Genomic DNA, 7,185 nt, shown 5'->3' on the forward strand with positions numbered 1-7,185 from the left:
ATAAATGTGAAGGGATCAAAATCATTTGTACCCATCCGTGTGTGATTTTTAGGTTCTTGATGTTACAAAGTTATTTGCTAGATTGTTTCCATTACTCCTTGGAATGATCAGAGCAAACCATCATTGTATTCATCCCTTCAATGTGTTTCCTCTTTTTGTCCATCTTCTCATAATTAACCCAGACAGAAATTTAGCAAGAATATGGTATGTTTATTGCAAGATAATTAAACGCATTACTGAGAAGTTTTAATACATGTTCACGCAGCATTTATTCATTCAACAAATATATGAGCTTTCTTAAAGAGGAATAAAAGGCAGTTCTTACTTTGAGGAATATACAGCATTGGGGGAAACAAAGGCATGAACTGGGGTTGGAACCACGAGCTACAGGAGCACAGTGTAGGAGAACTAAACTTGACTGAGAGACTCAGGTAAGGCATCACAGAAAAGTTAACTTGTGGACTAAGTCTTGAAGGAGGAATAGGAGTTTATGTAATGAAGTGGGGGATAGAGAGGTTATTTGTATTGAAATGCCAGTCATTGCCTTGACACCATATTCCCTTATGAGAATGCCTGTGCCCATTCATAGACACTGCTAAAGGCCATATTAGTGCCCTGTGATTCTGGAACCTTGCCATACCTGGTTCGAGCACAATGAACAACTGATTCCGGAGTTGATTTGTGCCACCAGTTAGAATCTCTCTTCTAAGATTTTGAACTAAGAGACACAGACATTGAGAGTTAGAGAGTGGCTATTGCTGAAGCTGTTAAGATCAAGGAGACTTGGGGTTGGTAGCCATTGTGGACTTCATACACGCAAAAGAAGCTGGTCTATAGAGAAAAATAACAGGGGCCGGCCTGGTGGCGCAAGTGGTTAGGTGCGCGCACTCCGCTGCCACGGCCCGGGGTGCACCGGTTCGGATCATGGGTGCACACCAACGCACCACTTGGCAAGCCGTGCTGTGGCTGCCTCCCATATAAAGTGGAGGAAGATGGACACGGATGTTAGCCCAGGGCCAGTCTTCCTCAGCAAAAGAGAAGAGGATTGGCAGATGTTAGCTCAGAGCTGATCTTCCTCACAACAATAACAACAAAAAAGAATAATAGGACAGTAGTATTAGGAGAACACGGGGCCCCAGGTAGAGACAAGCCGGTTCCCACAGCCTTGACTATCATTCTTGCTGTTTAATTCTGTGAAATTCCCACTGAATCCTTCCAGTTCTTGTACAAAGAACTAGTTTGACTGGCTTCTCAGTCTTGAAACTAAAGAATTTCTAAAGTTGCAATGAGGGGAAAGTGTGTGGAATGCATTAGAGACCTGAAACAATCTGGTAGGTCTAGGGAACTGTGAAGTTCATTCATCTACAAGCAAGTGTTGGTTCCTACTGTGTGCTGTACCCTGTGCTAGATACTAGAATTACCGTGATGAAGGACAGACTCTGACTTCAAAGAGTCTGCATTGAGTGGTAGACAGGTACAATCCGTGCTGAGGTGGGAGGAAATGACACAGGGACATGAATTTGGTTTTATCTCCTGGGCTAAGGAGTTTAGACTTAATTCTGTAATGCATCCATTTTCAGTTGGGGCATATCACTCCCAAGGGGCTGAAAATTGACGCTTATTGGGGGAAAGCTTCAAAAATCTTAGATATTACAATGGTTTATCAACAATGTCTAATATCAACCCCACCTAACAAAATCTTATTTCTTAATACTTAATTTCCCGCCTTGGGTGGGAAGGGGTAATGCGTAAAAAGTTGAGAAAAAGTGTTGTAAGCCATGGTATCTCTCTCTCTCTCTCTCTATTTAGCAAGAGGTTTCTTTTTTTCTTTTTTTTTCCAATCAATAATGTATCCCGCTGAAGAGAAACCACTGGATTTCATCTTCATGTAGATGCGTTCAACAGCCATAGGAACAAATGCTTTCCTATATCAGGAAGACTCATTTTACTAGAGTTTATATTGGGAACGTGGCTGTAGTTTTGGCAGAAATTACAGCCTGTGCTAGTAACTGCTTGCATGTAAAAGCAAATCGTTGTAACAGGGTAAGGCCTTCAGCATATGGAAGCATAGGAGAGTTTGCATCAGTCCTATCCCCCAGTCTTTCTGGGGATAATTACACTAGTCTTATGTTAGTTGTATGCCTCATCTGTGAAATGTATATACGTTTGCCTCTTTTCTTAGGGTATGATTACCTTTTTAAGAATATTTTCCCTAAACCAGAAATGTCATGGTAAAGGAATTTGTTTAGTGCTCGCTTCGGCAGCACATATACTAAAATTGGAACGATACAGAGAAGATTAGCATGGCCCCTGCGCAAGGATGACACGCAAATTTGTGAAGCGTTCCATATTTTTAAGTTACATACAAAGGAAACCCCATAAGGCTATCAGCTGACTTCTCAGCAGAAACCTTACAGGCTAGAAGAGAATGGCACGATGTATTTAAAGTGCTAAAAGGAAAAAACTTACAGCCAAGAATACTCTACCCAGCAAGGTTATCATTCAAAATGGAAGGAGAGATCAAAATTTTCCCAGACAAGCAAAAATTAGAGTTTGTCACCAAGAAACCAGTGCTACAAGAAATGTTAAAGGGACTGATTTAAGGGAAAAAGAGGCATTTGTTTATATTTCTCAAGATTTATTCTTTTTGTTCAGAAAAACCAGTAGATTAAGCCAAGTTATTAGTGAACCAATTTGAAATAACCAATTCTTACCTCCTTAAAAACATACATATTCTGAAAAGGGAAAAACGAGGCATCGAGATTAATTTTGATTTGATCTTTTCATTTGTATGACAGCAACATGAAAATCTGTATTGTTTTCAGGATCAAATGTCCTACATCTCTAGAGACACAACCTCCCTTCCTGAGAAAGTCAAGCTATTATATGTTTTTGTCCCTTTGTTAGTTAAGGCACATTTATGCACCATTTTTTTTAACTTTGGAGACAATTATATTTGCCAAGGGCAGTGTGTCAGCCATTGTTCCTGACTTTTAGATGAACCATTCACTGTTTGTCTTTGTCAACAAAATGGCGGTATCAGTAGGCTGCACCATGAACTCATTTGGAGCAAACTAGGTTGTTTGTTGAACTGGGACCTCCTTTGTCTTGTATAAATGAATGCTCCTTTTTATTCTTTAGAGGTTATTGGCAAGCATTATATTGAGTTAAAATGTTTGACATTAAAGTATTAACAATTTTATATAAAAAATGCTGCCTGGTAGACACTCAAAATTTCTGTTCATTAATCAACTAAGCAAAATATCTTTGCCCTTCAACAAATGGTTTAAAAATTGGATGGTTATTAGTAGCACACATGTTGCAGTGTCAGGAATCCAACAGCAGCTTCGCTGGGTAGTTCCAGTTCTCCCATGAGGTTGTAGTCAAGCTGTTGGCCAGGGCCACTGTCTTTGAAGGCTTGACTGAGACGGGATGATCCTCTTCTAAGCTCACTTATGTGGCTGTTGGCAAGAGACCTCAGTTCCTTCCTATGTTTGCAGAGACAATGGAATTCATTTATTGTCCTACGTATTTTTAAAAGGCTTAAATAATTCATAGCACGGATAAAGAATTAATTGTAACATTGTATCCTTGAAGCAAAGACTACTTGGCAATTTCCTCTCTTCAACTTTGGTGCATGGTACCTGACTTCTTTGAGGAAACTGAAAGAAAAGAAAAAAAAGAAAATTATATCATATTCTTGCAAGCCAAAATATTAACATTGTTTTCCCATTTTGTGTCCAGACTTCTTCACAGAAAATATCATGAGATTTATTATGAAATACTTTATACAGAAGCAGACCAAAGAATAAATTGTAATGGTAACATAGTACTGGCGGGTGCTCCAGGGAGGCACAAGGCAATCAGCCCACCTCAGGTCTCTCATGAGTGTTCACTTCAGTTACCTGTTTCTCTCTTCTGTGACATCCATTTGTACAATACTGATGAGGAGTTCTTTGTGAGGAGATTGTGAAGGTCTAGATGAAAAATCTATTTATTAGGCCCTGATGGGTCTAGTCTGCTTAAGGAGAAGATGCCAATGAAGACAATTCCTCTTGCATATTGATTCTGTCTCCTGAGTAACTCCACACCTGAATTTGGCTTCTTGAATGAGCTGTAGTTGGTGTTGCCCACTGATCTTGTCTTTACTGGCACTCTTAACACCAACTCAGCCAATCCTATATGCCACGTATTAGCAGGGTGGTTTAGGCATTTGGAGTCAGACAGACCTGATTGTGAATATCACCTTCAGCATTCACTAACTTCTGTGACTTGGGACAACTTATTTGATTTTTCCCTGCCTGAGTTTTCTCATCATGCTTATTTCAAAAGTTTATATGAGACAATCTAGGTAATGTGCTTAGCACAAGGCCTGACATATAGTAAGCACTAAATAGGCATTAGCTGTATTTGTTATGATTATTATCATCATATTCTTTATAATCATTATTGTCATCATCATTAACTAGAATACTTCTGCATCTTAGCCTTAGTCCTGTGTCAATAAGGGATCTGAGGGGCCGGCCCGGTGGTGTAGCAGTTAAGTGCGCGCGCTCCGCTGTGGCGGCCTGGGGTTCGGATCCCGGGCTGGCACCGATGCACCGCTTGTCAAGCCATGCTGTGGCAGCGTCCCATATAAAGTGGAGGAAGACGGGCATGGACGTTAGCCCAGGGCCAGTCTTCCTCAGCAAAAAAAAAAAAAAACCCACAAACAAAAGAGGAGGATTGGCAGATGTTAGCTCAGGGCTAATCGTCCTCACTAAAAAAATAAAATAAAATAAGGGATCTGATTAAGCTCCCATCTATGCCTATATCCCTCCATCTTACCACATCCTTTAACTGATAGGCTACTGTATTAGCTGTTTATTGCTTTATAACAAATTACCCCAAAATTTATCAACTTTAAATAATGAACATTACTTCACACAGTTTCTGAGGGTCAGGAATCCAACAACAGCTTTGCTGGGTAGTTCCAGTTCTCCCATGAGGTTGTAGTCAAGCTGTTGGCCAGGGCCACTGTCTTTGAAGGCTTGACTGAGACGGGATAATCCTCTTCTAAGCTCACTTATGTGGCTGTTGGCAGGAGGCTTCGGTTCCTTCCCATGTGGGACTCTCAGTGGGGCTGCTCACGACATGGCTTCCCTCAGAGCAAGTGATGTGAGTGATGTGAGAGAGAGAGACACCTAGTTGTATATCTAATCTCAGAAGAGGCAAACCATCACTTTCACCATATCAACCCTGGTACAGTGTAGGAGGAGCAACACAGGGTGTGGGAGCCAGGAGATGGAGATCATTGGGAGCCATCTTGGAAGCTGCTACCATAGCTACATCTCTTGCTAGAGTTCCTGTTTCTACAGCCTGCCATTGCCTCACCTGTGATTGAATAGGATCATTGCCTAGATTTAAAATATTCCAATATATTCTTTTTCATGTGTACTTTCTCTTTAAACCTTAATTTTCATACTGAGCAGTTCTTTTAAGAAAGAATTATCTTTCCTTTTGTGAGGAAAAAGTCCCCAGTGTATAAAAACAAAATAATCATTCACCATCTCTTTCTAGCGTGTGACATGCAGTGAGATTTAACTTCATTCCTTTGTTAGAATATTGTATTCTTTATGGAGGGCTATGTTTTTTTTCTTTTTTAAAAATCATTCTTTCAGCTTCTGCCACAAAAATAAAGACCTGTCTCTGTGAAGTTTGTCAAGTGAAATGGACACAAATATGGCACAAAGGCTGGAGAAAGAAAAACAAAGCTACAATCTCAGTCTGTGAAAAAGAAATAAGTTAGAATAAAACTATAGTAAAAATGCCTGGAAAATATATGCTGCTATTTAAGCGGGAAATGAGAAAAGTCAGAGGGTAAAATACAGAGCAAAAGGCTTAGGGATCCCAATGGGAAAACAAGACACTAACCTCAGAGCATTTTTATGCAAAATATTTTCAGTGATTTGGGGCCAACTGTAAGGAAAGTCAGGTATACACAGAGCTTTAGAGCCCTATGGAGAGAAAGCTTTCGAAATGTGCTCTAATGAGTCTCATAAACTGAAACATTCTCCAACTTAAGTGACAATGAGAGAATCTGAACTCCTGATGGGAGATGCCACAGGAAGATCAAATCTTATTTTTTTTTCTCAGCTGTTTCCCCAAGGAAAAGACTGGAGATTGATAATACTAAATTGACAAGTCCAAATAAGCCGTTAGGCAAAGCAGACAGTACTTTTTTTTTTAAAAATACACAAACCAGTCTTATACCTCTTCAACCAGAAAGCATGTGTGTTAATTTGCAGTCTTTAAAAAAAGTCCTAAGCAAAATTACTTAGTTTTTAAGAGTTATACAAAACCAGGTATGAATCTTGGCTCTGATCCTGACTAACTGTGACATTTCAGGAGGCCTGCCTAGCCCCTCAAAGCCTCATTTCCTCATATGTACAACACAAATAAACTCTGACACATAGTAGGTGCTTTGCAAATTGTAGCTATTATTAATAGTGAACATTTTTTTCAAATGATTTTCATGCCTGTATTTTCAGGAGTTCAAGTTCTAAGTGCAACAGAGGGCTTTATCATAAACTTATATCTTAGAGTGAAATGAAAAATAAACTCAATCCTCTTAGCTGCAATGATGCTGTTCCTTTGGATTGATTAACTTCTGATTGTACATGATATCCTCATTATGGCTATACTCATGGACTTGGGACGAAAGTATCTATACAAACTGTAAACTAGTTGAAGACAGGAGTTATCTGTTATTCATTACTTATCCCTAGTTCTTCCTAGCACAGTGCTTTGCACATCGGAAGTGCTTAATTTACACTGAAGGATATGTAGAGAGTTACTTCAATCTAATTCGGGAATTCTCATTCCATTTTCCTCCTATTGTCCCATACCACCCCCATTTTAGGCATTCATCTGCATATTTGGAGCCTGGATCTTCCAAAAAAGGCTACAAAGATCTCATTAAGTCATTAATGGATTAATTTTCTGAACTTGATATCTGTCTAGACTCAGTGATCTTTCTCTGCCTATTAGCACCTCTCCCTGAAGGAGGAGAGAGAAAATGGTTGACATGCAAATCTGTGAATTCATAAGCCTGTACAAATTCTTAAGCCCAGGGGAAAAGTGTGAAATTGTAAGTCGACATGAAATTTGATCAAAAGTGTTGTTGGTTTTTCCTTATCTGCATCA

General features: G+C 39.5%; 1 non-coding gene across 1 annotated transcript; it reads left to right on the forward strand.

Moving 5' to 3' along the window:
- Positions 1–2,248: 2,248 nt before the first annotated feature.
- LOC131394153 (U6 spliceosomal RNA) lies at positions 2,249–2,355 on the forward strand. The gene has a single exon (XR_009216084.1). It is a non-coding gene; the product is annotated as a U6 spliceosomal RNA (small nuclear RNA).
- Positions 2,356–7,185: the final 4,830 nt, after the last annotated feature.

The sequence above is a fragment of the Diceros bicornis genome, chromosome 29, assembly GCF_020826845.1.
Source record: "Diceros bicornis minor isolate mBicDic1 chromosome 29, mDicBic1.mat.cur, whole genome shotgun sequence".
In the NCBI taxonomy this organism is placed as follows: Eukaryota; Metazoa; Chordata; class Mammalia; order Perissodactyla; family Rhinocerotidae; genus Diceros; species Diceros bicornis.